The sequence below is a fragment of the Muntiacus reevesi genome, chromosome 20 (assembly GCF_963930625.1).
Source record: "Muntiacus reevesi chromosome 20, mMunRee1.1, whole genome shotgun sequence".
In the NCBI taxonomy this organism is placed as follows: domain Eukaryota; kingdom Metazoa; phylum Chordata; class Mammalia; order Artiodactyla; family Cervidae; genus Muntiacus; species Muntiacus reevesi.
In genome coordinates, this window is record NC_089268.1 from 17933012 (window position 1) to 17954194 (window position 21183).

Genomic DNA, 21183 nt, shown 5'->3' on the forward strand with positions numbered 1-21183 from the left:
CGGACCAGTGCAGGATTGTTTCCTGCGTAGCCATCCCGATTATTGTAACGCGCTTTGCAATCTAACGACTGGGGTTTGGGTTTTCTGTTTATTTTTTAAGGCGTTGCAAAAATGCCAAGGTCTGGGTGGGCTGCGATGAGACGGTCTGCGCCTACCCACCACTGCACCCGGCCTCGATGGGGCTGGGAGAGGGGCTGAGGCTCCCGGGAAGGGGCTGGAGGTTCGCGAAGCGCGCGGCTCCCATCCCTCCGCCCCTATGGGGGCGGGGAGCGGGTGCTGCAGTCGGCGCTGGAACGGCAGCCCTCTGGGGAGGGGTCTCCATCTCCGCGGCGCAGCAGGCCGGGGAGGGAGGTTGCCTAGGAGAGGGGCCGGAACCGGGCGGCGGAGGGGAGGGGGCGCGGGTGCTGCCGCGGCGCGCGCTCGCCCCTCCTCGTGCGCCATGACTGTGGAACGTGGTGCCGGGGAGGAGGGCCGGCCGCCGGGGGCCGCCCGGGGCTGCTCGGCATTGGTGCGGAAACCCGAGCCGGGAGCCGCTCCTCACTCAGTCTCCTCCTCCTCCTCTGCGGGGGAAACCGCTGCACCCGAGCCGAGAGCAGCTGCGAGCAGGGGGCAGGGCGCGGGCTGAAAGGCGAGCCAAGGGTTCAAACCTCGGCGGCGCCAGGGGGGCGAGAGCCGGACAGCCCCCTGGTCCCTCGAAGGCGCAGCCGGCCTTTCGGTCCATCCCGGGACGCCAGCCTTTCCAGGAGGCTTCACGGGTTCAAGGAAACGTGAACCAAAGATGGTTGGGTGGTATAGACCACCTCGAGCCGGGTACGGGGCATCTCTCTCGTTGAAGTCCCACAAGACAGCGAGTGCTTTTTGCTCCGGAGAAAGTTAAACCATGCGTTTTTCACTATGGGAAAATCGTTGCGCCCGTCCCCCCAAATCTTCGGGCAGTATAAATAAGGTGCCCCCGCTCCCCGGACCTTCGCCACTGTCCCCCACCCCCACTCGGGCGCCGGGTGTGGACAGGGCGGGGGAAGGCTATATGGGAGCTTAAAGCATGAGGTCATGGGCGGAGGAGGCTGCTGCCAAAAGCGGCCGAGGTTTTTCTGTATTTTGAGGGGTAACGGTTCTCCATCTTCAGCAGTGTCGAGTTCTCCCGCATTACCCTATCAATTCTGGGGCACCTGGACCAGAGAGCCCCCGAAAGAAGAGGGGGCTCTGCGCTCTTTTCGCTCTATGAGCCTTTGGCCGGAGCCCTTCCACAGAAGCAAAGAAAGTCGAGGGACAGCGCACAGTGTCGTGGGGTTTGAGAAAGATTCTGATTCCTCAGTCGGAGGTCATCTTCCAACCCGACTGCTTTCTGCGATGGCCTCCTGCCCCCCTCCGACCCATTCTTCCTAAGTGTCTAGAAGAGTCTTCCTACAACTCCGGACTACACTCCGTCAAACCCCTCCCAGCTGCTCTTAGAATAAAGCTCCGAAGCCCCCGCGCGATCTCGTGCCTACAGCCCTCCACTCTCACGGCCCCTCCTCCTCTACTGTAAGCCGGGTAGAGCTTCTTTGTTCTGTGGCTGGGGGCGGGGGTAACCCTTCCCCCTCCACCTCCTCCTACTAACTCCTGCTAGACCTTCAGGCTCGACTCAATGTCACTACCTCCAAGAAGCCTACCTAAGGATACAGCCTCAGCTGTAACTCCCTCAGAGAGCAAAGACCCACCCTCGACCTCGCGGCAGCCGGGCTGTGGCCGAGGCTGGCCGCAGTGGCAGCCCTTTTCCAAGTGGAGGAGGAATAGCCAAGCTTGAGCGCCATCACTGCCTGGGGACCGGACCTCCTGGGTGGGAGTTGACGAGGACAAAACCTCAAAACACCCTGTTTCCTCAAGAGACCTAGGAAAGGCAGTACCGCCCAGAAACCTCAGCCCCACCACCTCCCACCCCCAGCACACACCCACACTTGTAATGCAGGGAGGGGTCTTTTAATCTAAAACTCCTCCCTGGGGCAGATAAGGAAGCTGAGACTGGAAGGGAGTAAGTAACCTGCCTAGGGTCAATGAAGAAATTGATACCCTGGTCTTTCTTGCTCCTAAGCTAAAAGGAAGGATTGAGGACCTAAAGTATTGTTGCTTTACAGCCTAGGATGCCCGTGTTGCCTTCCAAGGACCCCCTACATGCTTAGCCCACTGCCAACAGAGAGGTAGTAAGCCCAATGGTTAGCCGGGCAGGCTCTGACCTTATTAGGCAAGTTACTTAACCCCACTTTGTTCAGTTTTTTGCCTGTAAAATCAGAATAATGGTACCTGCAGTGTAGTGTTTTGTGAAATTTTAATGAGTTTGTACATGTAAAGGCCTTAGAACAGAGTCTAGGCAAGTTCTTGGTTACTTGTGAGTGGGGTTTTTTACCCTCCCTTCCCAAGGACTCGAGAAACTAATCAGGGCCTCAGAGTCTTACCATCAAAAACTGCCTAGGGCCTAGTAAACGTTGACAGCACCCATAAATGCACAAACAATACACATTACAAAGGATTTTAGTTAGCCAACAGATTCAGCCCTCAACAACCCCAAATATGGGAGCACTGGTTCTGGACTCTCAGAATGAGTGTCAGAGGGAGGATGACTAAGGTTAAAATATTGCCTTGGATCTTTGAAATCAGTGTCAGGTTGAAATAGTCCCATCCTGGTGGGAAACCTGCCTGAGATGACAGAAGCCCTCCTAGGACTGCAAAAAATGTAAGGGGGCAGGAGAGGGGTGTAGCTCACGGGTAGAGTACATGCTTTGCATGTATTAGGCCCGGGGTTTGATCCCTGCCACCTCCAGGCATTGATTCTGTTTGGGGGCTTCACTGGTGACTCAAATGGTAAAGAATCCGCCTGCCAATGCAGGAGACACAGGAGATGGGGGTTCGATCCCTGGGTGGGGAAGATTCCCTGGAGACGGAAATGGCAACCCAATCCAGTATTCTTGCCTGGAGAATCCCATGGAGAGAAGAGCCTGGTGGGCCCCAGTCCATGGGGTTGCAAAGAGTTGGTCACCACTGAGTCACTAACACTTTCACTTTCATTATTATTATTATTACTATTATTATTGTCATTAGATCTTAGTTTTCCCATTCTCAGCATTTACCCCCACGTTAAGAGGGGTTTTTTTTCAATGCAATTCATTTTCTTAGAATTTGTTTGACACATTTATAGTGGTTCCAAATTCGAATAAACACTGAGATGTCTCCCTCCTACCATCTCTACTCCCCACCAGTTTTCCCTCTGTGGAAGGTCAGAAGACATGTTCAACTGTTTTCCAGCTGAGGTCTCTGGAGAACTCTTCTGATGCCTATTTAAATTTTTATGTCCAGGGCTTTTTTCTCCAATTCAGGCAGAATCAACCCTGTACTCCCAACTCCCTAACCCCTTCAGACTCAATCCTAAAGTGATGAACCACCTCTCCTGGGCTACTGACAAAAGCAGAAAACACCTTGTGATTCTTTCTCCTCCTCTACACTAAAAATAATAACTAAGGTTTACTGAGTACTTTCTATGTGCCTAGTACTATGCTAAATTCTATATGTGCTTTCTCTTATTTTATCAGCCCCAAACCATCATCATTAACCTTATTTTACAGATGCAGAAAGAAGTGGAGGATCAGAGAGATTATGTAACTTGCTCCAGTTTGCATCCAGGCCAAACTGAGCCCAAGCACTCCCTTAACCACTAGGCCTTTTACCTCTCTGCAATGCAGGAAAAACCTTGGTAGCCTGAAGGGGAAGGAATAAAAAGGAGTTTGGGGACTTAAATTGTGGTTAGTCACTCAGTCGTCACTCATTAGTCACTCTGTGACCCCATGGACTGTAGCCCACCAGGCTCCTCTGTCCATGGAATTCTCCAGGCAACGATACTGGAGTGGGTTGCCATTTCCTTCTCCAGGGGATCTTCCCTACCCAGAGATTGAACCCAGGTCTCCTGCATTGCAGGCTGATTCTTTACCACCTGAGCCACCAGGGAAGCCTAAGGCAGCTCTTCATTCAAATTCTGGGTCATGCCCCAAGCAATGAGAACCTGGAAAGATTTCTTAACCTTTCTGAGCCCCAGTTCACCCACCTTTGAACTGGGACCATACAATTTTTCCTTGGTCAAATGAAGTGAAAGTCAAATGCCTGTGAATAACGACTTTTAAAAGGCATAGTAAACCAAATGTAATGTTTAGATCTTGTGTGACTCTGATTAGAATAAACCAATTGTTTAAAAGACATTGTTGAGACAATCAGGGAAATGTCGACTTGATATAGATGTCAAGAAATTATTAATTTATTAGACTTGATGATGGTACTGTGGTTATGTTTTTTCTTGAGTTCTTATCTTTTCATGCATAATGAAGAATTTAGGATGAAAGTATGGTTTGGATTTATTTTCAAATACCCCAGGCCTCTCTCCCAAACCTAAAAGTTAAATACAATAAGATTAGCAAAGTTTGGATAGTTGGTGGAACTGTCTATAATACTGTTTATCCTACTTCTGCTGAATGTTTCAAATAAGTCTGAAATAAATTTTAAAATAAAATAACTATATTTTTAAAATTTTTTTCCATTTATTTTTATTGGTTGGAGGCTAAAATAAAATAACTATATTTTAAAGCACTGAAATTTAAAATGATCAGGCTTATTTAATTACTTGAAACGTTATCAGTAACTATGAACTTTTTTTTAATTGTTGAAATAATACAGTACTGGCTGATAGGAGATAGGTAAAGATGGCAGTTTTGTTACTATAAGACATTTGGAGCAACACCTGTGTCTGGCAGGTAAACCAGGGAAGGGGCAGAAATGAACATCACAGAGAGGAAAGCAGACAGGTAATTATTAAGCACCCTCCCCCACTTCAGCACCCAAAGAACAATGTACAAGAAAGAAAACGGCAGGACTGGGTGATGCAGGAGCAGGCACATTAAAATGGGGGGCCAATTTCCCCCCAAAATGTGTGTTTTCATAGAGCCACTTCCAAACTGCATGGATTAGGGATCTGATACCTTGGACAAAACTCTCAACTCTGTGCATCAGTTCTGTCACCCAGTCCAGAAATGTTGTTCTGAGTTTCCTCATTTGTAGTCTGGGTATCTAAGACCTCTCAGGCCCTTCCAGCCATCCAGACTAAAAATCTAAGCAATTCTGTTGTTGGCTTTCACAAGAGAAGGCTCATGTCTGTGGCCACACTGGTTATTTGCCTATCTCAAGAACAGACCCCAAATGAATAGAAATGTAGCCGATCCACAAACAAATGAAATGTTTTAGGCCCAATGAACATTCTGTGTATTGTTCTAGGAGTAATTTTTCTGTGCTCTGGATTTAAACAGTTGGAATTTTTTTTTATATGACCCCCTTTTGGAATGAAAGTTTGTTCTTGAGAAAAAATTTGCATTTCAGAGAAAAGATGAGACAATATATTTGGTAAATCTTCAAAGAAGTGAACTTTTCTGTATAATGCTTTATATTAAAGGTGACTGTTCAGGAGAGTTTCTTAAAAACTGAGACTTCCCTGGCGGTTCAGTGGTTAGGGCTCTATGCTTCCAATGCATGAGGCTTGGGTTTGATCCCTTGTTGGGAGCTAAGATCCCACATGCAGGGTGCACGGCCAAAAAATTTTTTAAAAGAATAAAAACTGGGAAAACTGGAGGTGTGAAGAAACGGGGAGAAAAACACGGAAATCCCACTTCTGCTTCCTGCTCTATCCAAGGCTCTGAGATGCAATATGACCAAATCAATGGACTGTGTGTGTAGAACACATCAGTGTGGCTTTAGAAATGAGTGATGCTGCTATATTTAAAATGGATAACTAACAAAGACCTACTGTATAGCACAAGGATCTCTGCTCGGTGTTACGTGGCAGCCTGGATAGGAGGGAGTTTGAAGGAGAATGGACACATGTATATGTACTGCTGAGTCCCTTCACTCTTCACCTGAAACTATCACAACATTGTTAATTGGCTATACCCCAATACAAATTTAAAAGTTAAAAAAAAAAAAAAAAAGAAACAAGTGATGGATGTAACTACCACAGTTGTTGAAGAAGGCTCAGTGGTCAAGGGCAAAAAAGCCTGTGGCAAGTTCAAGCAGTGAAACACAAGAGTTGTAGAGTATTTCTCAAACTCCTGTTTCTTTGCCACCGAAGCAACGAAAGCAAAAAGTCCTGGCACAAGAGGGCTTATGGGACTCCCATTTTGAAACTAATAAGATAGCATGATATGTTGACTGTCATCTTAACCCCCAAGTCTGTTAAGGACAGTGTTGAGAGAGCAGACCTTACTCAAGACAGGAGGCCTAACTGGTGTTTATTTAGTAATACTAAGAGATCGCTATCTTAGGCAAGTTTCTAGCCAGAGAGAGAAAATAGGTTCCAGACTATGAGAAGGTTCTCAGTTTAAGTCTTATTTCTAAGAGAGAGAAGAAAAAAGTAGGATATTTGGTAGATTCTGTATTTGGTACTAAAAAAAAAAAAACACAACAAAAGAACACAAAAGCAACACACTGGTTGAAATTCCTGCTAAAAATTCCTGCACCTGCCTAGAAGGCATGCTTGGGAGTCACACATTTCAGCCAGGGTACCAGCCCACGGTGAGTCAGACTCAAGGGTTATGGTGGTGGCCCCTGCTGGTTCGCAAATGAGTGGCTTTTTTCGGTATAACGTTGAGGAAGAAAAAATAAGTAAATTTCCTATGAAAATGCAAATATACTAAAAAGTTTTAAATTGCACAGTGTTTAAGTATAGATCACAACACTTTTCCAGAACCCCTAATGGAGTCACAATTTTTATTTATTTATTTATTTTTAATGAGAATCCTTAAGACCTCATATTAGAAAATAATCTGGCCAGCACACTTCAACAGATAACAGAGGAGCATTTCAGGTAAGAACTGTTTAAAATAATGTGCAGTCAGGGCGGGCTTCGTGTATATGCAGCTTGTGTGGTCACACAGGACCCCGCGTTTACAAGGTCCCGGCACTGTTCAATCAAGATGGCGATGGTGGTCGCCATCTTGAAATTCATTGTGGTTTTTGAAGGAAAAGTCCTGCGTTTTCATTTTGCTCTGGACCCGGTGGCTCAGATTATAAAATTCTCTGCTTGCAATGCTGGTAACCCGGGTTCAACCCCTGGGTCGGGAAGATCCCCTGGAGAAGGAAACGGCAACCCACTCCAGTATTCTTGCCTGGAAAATTCCATGGATGGCGGAACCTCTGCACGGGGTAGCAAGAGTCGGACACGACTGAGTGGCTTTGCTTGTGCAGGGCTGAGGGAAACCAGCACCAGAGGACTAAAAGCAGTGTGGAATCTTAAACAAACCCGTAAGTCAGAAAGGGCGAGAAAGAGAAATATCTGGAATACAGGGAAGGCTGTTGCTGAAGCCATGTAGGAGAGGGTTACACAACATGAGTGACTGTCTTCTGTAAGAACACGACACGGAGGAAGAACACACCCATAGTCAACCGGCAGCCTGCAAAGAGCACTTACCGCGGCTTCTCTCTGCCCCTGCCCTCTGACCTCCAGCATGTGCCTCCCATTGGCTGAACCCTACAGGAAGTCAGAGGCCCGGAAGCCTGTTGAAATCAGTAGAGGTCAGCCTTCCCCGGGCATAGGGTATGCTGGGAAAAGGTAAGAGTGAGTTGGGAGAGTGCAGAGAAGAGGCAGCTCAGGACTTCTCTCTGAAATTTTCAGGATCATGGTTAAGAGTAAAAACATAGAAATGGAAAATTCAAACAGTGAGTTTCAGTAAATGACTTTGTGTTGATTTTTTTTAAAGGATAGTCATTGGCTGTGCATCGTGAAGAGGGTCTTATGTGCTTTCAAAGGAAAAACGAGGTAGTCTAAGAATTTTTTTAAACAATCAGATGTTTGAAAGAACCATCGTTAAATGAAGAGAGAAGCCTAAGGTTTCAAAATTTTAAGAAACATTCCAGGCCCCAAAGTCGAATTTTGTAGGTAACACCTCACCTTTACTTATCTCACGCTTAAACCAACATCAAAACAGAAAGGTACCTTTGACAGGCACTGGATCCCAAGAATTGCAAGGACCATTAGGGTTCCAGAGGTTCTTTTCATACATGAATAGCTTGTACAAAGGGAGTTCATTATGATGATTTGTAACCATTCCGACTACTCAATTCCTCTGAACATTTTTAGACTATGCAGATCACTTTCAAAAAAGTGCATATCACTGATTAATTCTCATGCCACTCAGAGTTCTTAACTATTCAGATATGAGCTAAACTAAATTTATCCTTTATAATTTCCTTGAAAAACAAAGATTTTTGCTGCAAATGTGAATAAGACTGCAGGGACACACTTCATCTCTTTTTTAAAAATTGAGGTAAGAGTCACAGAACACAGAATTAAGCATTTTAAAGAACATAATTCAGTGACACTTAATGCATTCACAGAGTTGTATTATCATGACATCTATCTAGTTCCAAACATTTTTATCACCCCCAAAGGGAAACACCATATACTAAGCAGTCACTCCCCATCCTTCCCTTCCTCTAGGGCCTTGCAACCATTTATCTGCCTTCTGTCTTTGGGTTTACCTATTTTGGATATTTTATATAAATGGAATCATACAAAACATGACCTTTTCTGTCTGGCTGCTTTCACATAGCAATGTTTTCAAGGTGAATTCATGATGTAGCATGTGTCAATACTTCATTCTTTCTTATGGTTGGATAATATCCCCTTGAAGTGAAGTAAAGCCGCTCAGTCGTGTCCGACTCTTTGCGACCCTGTGGACTGTAGCCTACCAGGCTCCTCTGTCCATGGGATTTTCCAGGCAAGAGTAGCGGAGTGGGAGATCCAGGGGATCTCCCCGACTCAGGGATTGAACCCGAGTCTCCCGCATTGCGGGCAGACACTTTACCATCTGAACCACTAGGGAAAATCAATATCCCCTTATGTAGGTATTAATATTTTTTAATCAGTTGATCAGTTGATGACATGTGAGTTGTTTCCAGCATTTGGCAATTGTAAACAATGCTGCTGTGAATGTGAGTGTATATGTATTTATTTGAACCCAGGTCTCCCGCATTGCAGGCGGATTCTTTACCAGCTTAGCCATAAGGGAAATCCAAGAATACTGGAGTGGGTAGCCTATCCCTTCTCCAGGGTTTCTTCCCAACCCCGGAATCAAACCGGGGTCTCTTGCACTGCAGGCAGATTCTTTACCAGCTGAGCTACCAGGGAAGCCCTACTTATTTGAACACCTATTTTCAGTTCTTTTGGGTATACACATAGGAGTGGAATTGCTAGATCATATGGTAATTCTGTTTAACTTTTTGAGGAACTATCAAATTGTTTACACAACCTTTTAAGGGAACTCTGAAACCCTTTTAGAAGCACGCATTTTACAACCACTAGATATCATACATACCTAGAGTAACTAAGCCCATTCTTGCCTATAAATTAAAACATGGTCCAGAAATTTTTCTATGTGGGAGATACTCCAGTTAGCAGTTGACTTCGGTTCTTATAATTTATTTAGGTTATTGGTTTATAAAGTAATACATGTTCATTACAGAATTTTAAAAAAAACAATAGGATGCAAAAAGAAAACATCATTTGTAACCCACTGTGAACTCTTAACACACACTTTTTTTTTTTTACAAAAATAGCCTCAGAGTGCTTATAAATAAATCCAGCCTGAAATAGAAAATGAAATTAAGTCAAAGAAGAAAAACAATACAGTAAACCTCTGAATGGTAACAATTTCACATCAGAAATCACCCCTATCTAGTTTTTTCAGTTCAACCTGTTGCTCTAATAACCTGAAGCATGATTGTATGGTTGTGTAGGATAATTCAATTCAGTTCAGTTGCTCAGTCGTGTCCGACTCTTTGCGACCCCATGGACTGCAGCACACCAGGCTTTCCTGTCCATCATCAACTTCCAGAGCTTGCTCAAACCCTTGTCTATCAAGGCAGTGATGCCATCCAACCATCTCATCCTCTGTCATCCCCTTCTCCTCCTGCCTTCAATCTTTCCCAGCATCGGAGTCTTTTCCAATGAGTCAGTTCTTCGCATCAGGTGGCCAAAGTATTGGAGCTTCAGCTTCAGCATCAGTCCTTTCAATGAATATTCAGGACTGACTTCCTTTAGGATGGACTGGTTGGATATCCTTGCAGTCCAAGGGGCTCTTAAGAGTCTTCTCCAACACAGCAATTCAAAAGCATCCGTTCTTCAGCGCTCAGCTTTTTTTATAGTCTAACTCTCACATCCATATGTGACTATTGGAAAAACCATAGCTTTGACTACATGGACCTTTGTTGGCAAAGTAATGTCTCTGATTTTTAATATGCTGTCTAGGTTGGTCATAGCTTTTCTTCCAAGGAGCAAGAATCTTTTAATTTCATGGCTGCAGTCACTATCTGCAGTGATTTTGGAGCCCAAGAAAATAAAGTCTCTCACCTATTTGCCATGAAGTGATGGGACTGGATGCCATGATCTTAGCTTTTTGAATGTTGAGTTTTAAACCAACAATAAATAGGATAATTACCTAGTAAATTAACTCTGACTTTGAGTTGCTGAGCCTGCATATAGAAGGTGTGGTTTGGGTTTGGTTTTGGGTTTTTTCTTGCTATTGTTGTTCTTTTAATCTGTTTTATTGACAATATTTATTTTCTCCTTCGGCATTGAGTTGAGAAGCACAGAATTTTGGCAAACTGTCTCTTTTAGATGAAGTCAGAGGTCCTACCTAGGAATAGACTTTTCTTTCTTTTGTTAAATCAACATCTAATAAGTATAATTGATATGTGTATGTGTATGTATTCTATGTGTAAACATCATCACAATCAAGATAAAGATGGTTCTATCCCCTTCACACTAAAAAGTCCATTTAGAGTTCCACTCTCCCCTCACTATAACCCCTGGAAAGTACTGGTCTGTTCTCCATGACTCCTTCACTTGGCCTTTTTCCTAAATGTCATAGAAATGGAATCAAACATATACAGTCTTTTGAAACTGGCTTCTTTGACTCCACATAATGTCTCTAAGACTCATTCATATTACTACAAGTAATAATAATAGTTCATTCCTTTTCATTGCTCAGTAGTATTCATACTCTACTAGCAATAATATTTATTGCTAGTCTCTTAATGCTAAAAAATATGAATATACTCACTTTGTTCACCCATTGGAGGATTTTTGTGGTTGCCTTCACGATTTGGGGATGATTAGAATAAAGCAGATATAAACATCCATGTGCAGGTTTTGGGGTGGATATAAAATTCATTTCTCTAAGGTACATACTTAAGAGTGGGATCATACCATATCACATGATAAGTATGTGTTTCACAGGCAAATTGTATTCCTGAGAATCATCTTATATTCCATATTTAGAGTTCCAGTTGCTCCACAGCCATCAGTAGATACTGCCAGGTTTTTGTCGCTACTGATGTTTTTTTCATCCTAAGAGCTATATAATAGGATCTCAGTGAAAAGTGAAAGTGAAAGTCACTCAGTCATGTCCAACTCTTTGCAACCCCATGGACTATACAATCCACGGAGTTCTCCAGGCCAGAATACTGGAGTAAGCAGACTTTCCCTTTTCCAGGGTATCTTCCCAGCCCAGGGATCAAACCCAGGTCTCCTGTATCGCAGGCGGGTTCTTTACCAGCTGAGCCACAAGGGAAACCCAATAGTTTCTCAGTATGGTTTTAATTTGCATTTTCCTAATGGCTGATCATATTGACATCTTTTCACGTGCTTATTTCCTCTAAGGTGAAGTACATAGATACTTGTCTTTTGCCCTTTTTTTTTTTTGTTATCTAACAAACTACATATTTCACCTGTTTATTTTACTTATTGTTTGTCTCTCCTGTTGAAATGTAAATCCCATTAGGGTGGGGATTTTGGTCTCTGCTGTTTTTCCTTTAACAGTTATGATCTAAAATACATGTGATTTGCCCATCAACTGTAACAGTGCTTCATACATTGTAGTTTTCTAACTAATATCTTTTGAACATTTATTGAGGACTTACTATGCATCAGGGACCATTCTAAAAGCATGGTAATATTATCAGAATTTTTGGTTGTTGCCATTGAATTATTTCATCAATAATTTTACTTTTTCTTTACAAGTCTTTAATTATTCAACAAACACACTGAGTGGTTACTACCTGCCAGTTATTATGCTAGGGCTTGGAAATAAAGTGAAAGCTGCCCTCAGGAGATAGGTTAATACTGTAAAATAAGAAATGTACTGGGATAAAGATATGCACAAGAACCTGGCAAAGCACAGTGGAAGGAATATGGAATTTATATTTAAGGGTCAAGGAAAGTTTTCTAGAAGAGCTGATCATTTAAATCAAACTGAAGTGAATAAAATGCTTACTTTTACTTTTCCTGTAACATTAATATTAAACAGAATTTTAAACCTCAATTAATTTTGTTCCCACCTGCAGTAGTGTAAATTATCCCGAATGCACTATATTTTAAAATGGCATTGGAAACAAATGAAAGGCATTGGTCATCATTTCCTATCAAGATAGGTATCTTTGGGGGCTTTCCTGGTGGTCCAGTGGTTAAGAATCTGCCTTGCAATGCAGGGGACACTGGTTTGATCCCTGTTCCAGGAAGATCCCATATGCTGTCGAGCAACTAAGCCCATGTGGCTACTTCGTCTGTGCTCTAGAGCCCTCAAGCCACAACCATTGAAGCCCATGCGCCTAAAGCCCATGCTCCACAACAATAGAAGCCCCCACAACAGGAAGCCGAAGCACCGCAACTGGAGAGTAGCCCCAGCTCACCACAACTAGACAAAGCTGGTACACAGCAACGAAGATCCAGAACAACCAAAAATAGATACATAAATGACAGGTATGGAGGAAGCTGGCAGGCTACAGTCCATGCAGTAACAAAGAGTCAGACATGACTTAGCAACTAAACAACAACTTTTGTTTTAAGGATTATAAGAAATAAACTGTGACAAGATGGTCTCCTCATTTTTAACTGGGTTGTTTGCTTTCCTACTATTGAGTTTTGAGAGTTTTTCTAGATACAAGTCCTTTGTTGGGTATGTGATTTGAAAATATGTTCCCTCACATCTATAGCTTTCCATTCTCTTGACGTCTTTCACAAAGCAAAAGGTTTTCATTTTAATAAAGTCCAGTTTGTCCATTTTTTTCTTTTCTGGGTTGTGCTTTTGATATCAAGTCTAAGAAAGTTCCCTGATCCCAAGTCATGAACATTCTACTCTTATTTTCTTGTGAAAGTTTTATAGTTTTACATTTTACATCTATGATCTATTTTTCAATGAAGTGTGAGATTGAGGTCAAGATTTTTTTGTCTTTAGCTTCTCGTGGCATACTTTTGCATATGGATGTTCAGTTATTCCATCATCATATATTGAATAGACTATCTTTTAACCATTGAATTGCTTTTTTACCTTTGTCAATAATTGACATTTTCTGACTCAATTGTTTGATATAGACTGATCCATCGGTCTCTGCCTCTATCCCTCTACCAGCACCACTGCGTCTTGATTATTCTTCCATTATAGTAAGTTTTAAAATTGGGTAGACTGATTTCTCCCACTTGATCCTTCTTTTTCAAAATTATTTTGGCTATTCTGCTCCCTTCCCCTTTCCAAATAAATGTAAGAACCATGCTTGTAATGTAATGTAAGACAAACCAAGCTTGTCTATATCTGCAGAAATCTTACTTTTGATTAGACTTTTGACTGGAATTGTATTAAATCTATTGATTTCTTTGGAGAAAATTGGCATGGTCAACTAAATTGGATCTTCCAATCCATGAATACAGTGTGTTTCTCCATTTATTTATGTCCTTTAATATCTTTCTTTAGTGTTTATAGTTGTCAGCATGCAGATCCTGCACAAGTTTTGTTAAATTTATACTTAAGTATTTCTCTTTTAAAATTTTTAAATGAAAAAGCAAAAACAAAAACCAAAAAAAAATTTTTAATGAAATATATTTAAAATTTTGATTTCTGAATTAAGTATATAGAATTTGTGAGTTAACTTTATCTTTTATAGTTGTGCTAACTTCATTTTTTTTTTAATATTTATTTTTATTTATTTATTTGGCTGTGCAGGGTCTTTTGTGGCATGTGGGATCTAGTTCCCCTACCAGGGATCAAACCAAGGGCCCCAGCATTGAGAGCTCAGAGTCTTAGCCACTGGACCACCAGGGGAGTCCTTTCATTTGTTAATCTAAGAGTTTTTGGTAAATTACTTGGCATTTTCTATGTAGAAAATCATGTCATCTACAAATAGACAATATTCTTTTATTTTTTTCTGTATTCAAAATGTGTTTATTGGGATGGTTTCCCATTCATCCTGATACAGGGTACTTTAAGTGCTGCTTCCATCTGAAGAAGCATCCTTCTGTAAGCCTTGATTTTCCTCCTATAGGCTGGCAGAGGACAACAGAGCAGCCAAACTATGATTTGTGCATGGCTAAAGATGGTGGTCGCAAAGAGTCGGACACGATTGAGCAACTGAACTGAACTGAACTGAAAGATGGTGTGATTTTATAGCATCCTGGGCATTTCACATCCATGAAATACAAACTGGGGCTCTGCACCAGGCGCTTCTTCTTGTGTTTCCTCTTCTTCACTTCTGGAGAGGGATGAAGGAGATCCTTTGTGAAAGACATGTTCTCATGGGGAGGTCGCCACTGCCAGAAAGGCCGTATTTTCTTTCATATGCTTTTGTATGCCTTTTATTGCTACTTTCTTTCTCTGACTTATTGCACTGACTAGGACTTCCTGTATTATATTGTATAGGAGTGATGAGAGGACATCTTTGCTTTGTTCCTGATATTAGGGGAAAACATTCAGTATTTCACCATTAAACATTACATTAACTGTAGGTATTTTGTAGATGGCCTTTATCAAATTAAGGAAATTTCCTTCTATTTCTATATCACTGAGAGTTTTTATCATGAATGGACGCTGGATGACTTCAAATGCTTTTTCTGCATTGTTGGATATACTCATGTCATTTTTCCTCTTTAGTTTTTTAATATGGTGAATTACACTGATTGATTTTTGTATTTGGAGCCAGTCATGCATGTCTAGGATAAATCTCACTTGGTCATGGAGAGGTAGTCTTTTTATATATTGCTAGATTTGATTTTCTAGTTGTTTTTTGTTGTTGCTGTTTCAAGATTTTTGTCTACTGTTCATGAGGGATAGTGGTCTATAATTTTCTCTCCTTGTACTGTCTTCGTCTAGTTTTTTTGGTATCAAGGCAATTCTAGCCTCATAAAATGGGTTGGGAAGTGTTCCTTTCCCTTTCCTTCTGTTTGCTGGAAGAGATTGTATAGAAACAGTGCTATTTGCTTTTTAAAAGTTTGATAGAATTTACCAGTGAAGCCATTGGGCCTGGAAGTTTGTTTGTTTTTAAGGTTTTTACCTGTGGATTCCATTTCTTTAATACATATGTTACCTATTTCTTCTTTGGGTGAGTTTTGGAATTTTGTGGCTTTGAAGGAATTGGTCCATTTCATCTAAGTTATTGAATTTATGTGCATAGGGTTGTTTAGAGTACTTTTTAAAAAAATATCTCTGAGGTCTCTCATGACATCGGTAATTTGCGTCTTCTCTATTTTTTAATTGTTATTAATAGTATTTTTATTTCATTGATCTTTTCAAAGAACCAGCTTTTGATTTTACTGATTTTCTTTATCACTTTTCAGTTTTAAGTGGCTTTTTTTCTCTTTATTATTTTCTTCCTTCCACCTTGATTTGGCTTATTTTGCTTTTCCTGGTTTCTTAAGATGGATGCTTAGTCTGTTGATTTAAGACCTTTCTTCTTTTCTAATATAAGCTAATTTATAATGCTATAAATTTCCCTTTAAGAACTGATTTAACTTCATCCCACAAAATTTTATGTGTTGTGCTTCATTTTTGTTAAAAAATATTTTATAAGATGCATGCATCCCAATGTTCATTGCAGCATTATTTACAATAGTCAAGACACAGAAATACCTAGATAACCATTGACAGATTAATGAATAAAGAAGATGTGGGATACTCAGTCATAAGAAAGAATGAAATAATGTCATTTGCAGCAACAAGGATGAACCTAGAGATTATCATAATAAGTGAACTAAGTAAGACAGAGGAAGACAAATATCATATGGTATTGCTTATATGTGGCATCTTAACAAAAAAAGATGGAAATGAACATATTTATAAAACAGAAACAGACTCACAGACATAGAAAACAAATTTATGGCTACCAAAAGGAAAGGGAGGAGGGATGAATTAGGAGGTTGGCATTAACATATATACACTACTATACATAAAATAGATAACCAACAAGGACCTACTCAATAGCACAGGGAACTATATTCAGTATCTTGTAATAACCTATAAGGGAAAAGAATCTGAAAAAGAATATAGTTGCTACCTCCCCGAATCGCCTTCCATTAGACCGCTATTACCTCAGCTTCTCCTTCAGGAAACAGCAAACCTTCCTTTAATTTTGTGACTAAAGAGTTAATATTTGGCCCATTAGGAAGTCTACCGGACTGAGCTCTAGTGCTGTGATTGAAGACTGTTCTGATTGGTCAAGGCCAGTGCCTACTGGTCATTAAATATTTGAAACATCATTTGTGCCGGTACCTTATGTTTGTACAGATTTTAAGCTTATGAAAAATATTTACATATATTATCTTAGTTAAGTTTCATGCCAACTGCGAGCCATCAGTAGGAATTGTTATAGACATCATAAAATATTTTAATTATAAAATTAACACATATGAATGTGAAAAACGAATTATTATTTGGGGGTTAGCTTGGAAAAATTATCACTTACCCAAGATCACGTGGTTGTAGGAGTTGGGGTCTAAACTCCTAAAAGCTTCGAGAACAGTCATATCCTACATGCTCCGGTTGAGGGAATATGATTTCACTCAGCACTAGATAGGCAATTCCAGGCAATTCCAGCACCAAAGGCAATTCCAGAAAGAAGGCACCAAGCTTATACTGAGGGAGAAGTGGGGTGTGGTTCACAGAGAGGAAGAGCAGGGATATTTTACTAAGGAGCAGTGTGAAATGTGGCCCGAAATGTAGTAAAAGATCCTATTTCCTGATCATTTCAGGACACCCACTCTGAAGGGGTTGGAACTGAAATTCTCCAATGCAGATTCACAAAGAGCACCCAAGGCAAAGCCTACTTAGCTTGCTCAATTTTGAAGTGCCGTTGAAGGTGGCAGGAAACCCATTCTGAAGCTGCTGAAGCCGAATTACATTTATTGGGTCATTTTTTCTCCGTCACACTTGGGTCCCTCCAGATCGAGCAGTTGATGAGAAAGCAAGTGAAGAAGTCTGAAATATTATTCACAGCTCCTCAACGGCTGTTACCAAGTTCACAGAGGCTTATCCCAGGAGAGAATGGTGCTCTAGACCACCATAGTCCTAAAGTTCTTTGCATGTTTGTGTTCTGTCTGCAGTAGCAATGGGAACAACTTCCTCACATCACACTCCTTAGATCATTTAACAGCAGCATTAGGCCATTCCTTAAGATGGTGCTGGGTGGCAAGATGGCAGTGCCAGTGTCCAAGAGGTCTCTGATGATGTCCTCAAGGCTGAACTGAACAAGCCTCTCACTTGGGTACTGGCAAAAGATGACACCTCCATTGAAGTCCGCCTTCAACCAACCAGGACAGAAATCATTACCTTGGTCCCCTGGACACAGAATGGGATTGGTGAGAAGGGCCTGCACATTCAGGAGTTAACTGCTGTGCTTCAGAGGAGATTTCACTTCCCTGAGGGCGATGTAGAACGTTACGGGGGGAAAGGCAGACAGGAGAGTTCAGTGAGTCATTGTCCCGGCGGAGTCTGCAGCACACACTTCTAGGAGGACTTGTTGGGGTCTGTTGTGGGTCATCATGGAGAGTGGGGCCAAGGCTGCTAGGCTGTAGTGCCTGGGAAACTCTGGGGACAGAGGGTCAAACCCATGAAGTCATGGGTGGCCTGTTGATCCACAGTGGAGACCCTGTTAACTCCTACGCAGACACCACATGGCGCCATATGCTGCTAAGACAGGGTGTGCTGGGCATCGAAGTGAAGATCATGCTGCCTTGAGACCCAAGGTAAGAGGGACCCTTAAGAAGCCCCTGCCTGACTGCTGAGCATTGTGGAACCCATAGATGAGACACTGCCCACCATTACCATCCCCACCCCAAAGAAAAGGGAGGGAAGCCATGGATTCCTGCTGTCCCCACAAGTACGCGCAGCATAACATAGTCATAACATGGTCTCTTTGGCAGCTGGATCTGGAGTCTGGATGTTGCTCTATAATAAAATCTTTTTTCTTTTTTTAAAAGTAGGGTTGGGGAATTCCCTGTCTTTCCAGTGGTTAGGACTCCATGCTTTCACTGCCCAGGGGTAGATTCAGTCCCTGGTGCAGGAACTAAGACCCCACAAGCTGCATGGTGTGGGGAAAAAAAAAAGTAGAGTTGCCTCCAGGCTTCATGGAGCCCGAATCTTATCTTATACAATACAATTTGGGGCCTCTTAAAAAAAGAAAACACAATTACAAACAGAAAGTTAGCTATAGAACTTGGGAAAGAACTCTACAAGTGAAGGTCTAGGAGCTTTAACTTTATTAGCATCCCAGTGCTTAACAGATCTTATAAAAAGAGAGGAGATTATTCAATTAAATAGCATAGGAGTATTTTTCACCTCTGCTTAACAGTAATTTTTAAAATTTGCTAAAAGAAAGGGAAACTACCCAAGGAATAGCATAAGAGGTTTTATTGTTTTGTTTGTTTGTTTTATGGACCTGTGCTTCCAGGCTGATTTTCTTTTCTTTTCAGTACTTTTTAAACAGTTTTATTTAGATAAAGTTGACATAAACTCGTATTTGAAATATACAATCTAAGTTTTGTAAAAGCATCAGTATAATCAGGATAGTGAATATATTCATCACCCTCAAGAGTTTCCTCATGTACCTCCTCCATCCAGGCCCTCCTTGCACCCCAGCACCTATTTTTTCATATATTTTAATCTGCTTTTGTGGTTGTTGAAGGCAGAAGGATAAATTTGGATCCTGTTGTTTTATCTCGGCCAAAAGTAGATGCCTTCAGGCTTTTTTGTTTGGTTTGTTTTTTCACTTTTGTGTTTGTGTGTGTGTGCTCAGTTGTGTCCGACTCTTTGCAACCCCTTGGATGGTAGCTCAGTAGGCTCCAATGTCCATGGGATTTCCTAGGCAAGAATACTGGAGTGGGTTGCAGTTTCCCACTCCCAGGGGATCTCTCCCACCCAGGGATCAAACCTGCATCCCCTGTGCCTCCTATATTGCCAGGTGGCTTCTTTACCACTGTACCACCCGGGAAGACTTTATTTTTATTGGAGTATGATTGTTTTACAATGTTGGGTTAGTTTATCTTGTACAACGGAGTGATATTTGTGTCACGATATATATATGAAATCCATACATCCCTTCTCTTTTGGACCTTCTCCCCACTCCCATGCTCTAGGTCATCACAGAGCACCGAAATGAGTTCCCTGTCCTACACAGCAGACTCCGAGTGGCTGTCTATTTGCACCCCAGTTGTCACTGCAGCACTGTTTACAGTAGCCAGGACACAGAAACAACCTACATGTCCAACAACGGATGAACGGATAAAGTAGATGTGGTACAGGCTTTTTTAACACAGAGAAAAATATAAACAACCCAAATATAAAGGAGTGAAGAGATGCAGAGAAACTAGAAGAACAACAATCCACGAAGAACTCCTCAATCTTAATTAAGAGCAAAAGGGGAGAACACACCCAGGAAGAGGTGTGTCCAGTCCATATGGGTCTTTCTTTGCAAACTCAGATGCACTTTAGGGATGTAGTCATCAACGCAGAAATCATGTAAAAGAAGAAAAAGACATTTTCTCCCCTACCTGACTTGTCATAAACCCACAATGAAATTAATTTTGGTTTCAACTTATGTGTCTTGGGTATGAGCCACTATTATGTGGCTGAATGTGTACTCATGCCAGAGTGCAGTTTCTGTATGAATTCAGTATGTGTTCAATTCTTCATAGTGTTCACTGAGCACCTGTACATACTCTGGGGATTTGCAAAGACCCTTGAATCCTTCCTTGCCCTCTGCGTAGGCTCTGGCACGTTTATCATCCAAGGCTGGGCCCAAATGCTCCTTCTAGCTTCACTCAACCTAGTCATTTTTTCCTTCCAGAGTACTTGCCAACTGTACTTTTAGTTCTCAGTGAACACTGTTTCCTGAGTACCTTGTCTTATTATGAAATGTTTTTCCAATGTATGTATGAACAAGATCATAAATCTCTTGAAGGCAAGTCTATATCCATATTACTTCTTAGAAGCTCTGCCCACATCACAGAACCTAACACAACTTGATATATATTTATTTTACTTTAATATCCTTATTATATAATTAATACTTGATGGAAATGTTCATTATGGAAATGTTAGATGATGCAGACAAGCAAAAAGATTTAAAAATTAACCATAATTCTAATATTTGAGAGTAACTACTACTGATATTTTGTATAAGGTGTATACCAAATGGGATGTATAGGGGAGCTAAAGTTTTAATGGAATAAATTGAAGTATACACAGCCACAAGTAAGATGCAGTTATAAGGATGCAGTGACATTTCTTGAGAATCCAGGAAGATGATGTGTCACTTGTGACCCAGGGTGGGTAGCATAACTGTGCCTTTAGAGACTTGGCCGAGCATCCAGAAAATACTTCTCCCATCACTTCTTGGAATTCTTATAGCTGGAATAAAGCCCCCCTGCGACAGTATTCAAACAATGTCAGGAGACATGAGGTCCCCGAACACCCAACATCATCTGGGAGCTTGCTAGAAATGCAAATTCTCAAGGCCCATCCTAGACCAACTGAATCAGAAACCCCGGGGGTGGGCCCAGCAGTCAGAGAACCACAATCTAAGATGGCGGGGGTGGGGGTGGGGTGGTGTATCTTGTTTATTATTGAGTTCTCTGTCTCAGAAGGTTGGAAAGAATTTGCTAAGTCAAGAATACAAACACCCCTAGAGATGCATAACTTTTTAACATTATTTTTATTATGGTATATTTCTCATCAAAATATATAAAAGATATAATGAGTACCCAGTGTATCCAGCACTATCTATAGCAAATTAAATCTTAACAGTTGGCCACATTTCCTTCAGATATTTTTTTGAAGAACAAAAGCATTGCAGATTCAA

General features: G+C 41.6%; 1 pseudogene; it reads left to right on the forward strand.

The window, feature by feature from the left end:
* Nucleotides 1-6980: 6980 nt before the first annotated feature.
* Nucleotides 6981-19600, forward strand: LOC136151169 (small ribosomal subunit protein uS3-like; annotated as a pseudogene).
* The last annotated feature ends 1583 nt before the right edge of the window (nt 19601-21183 follow it).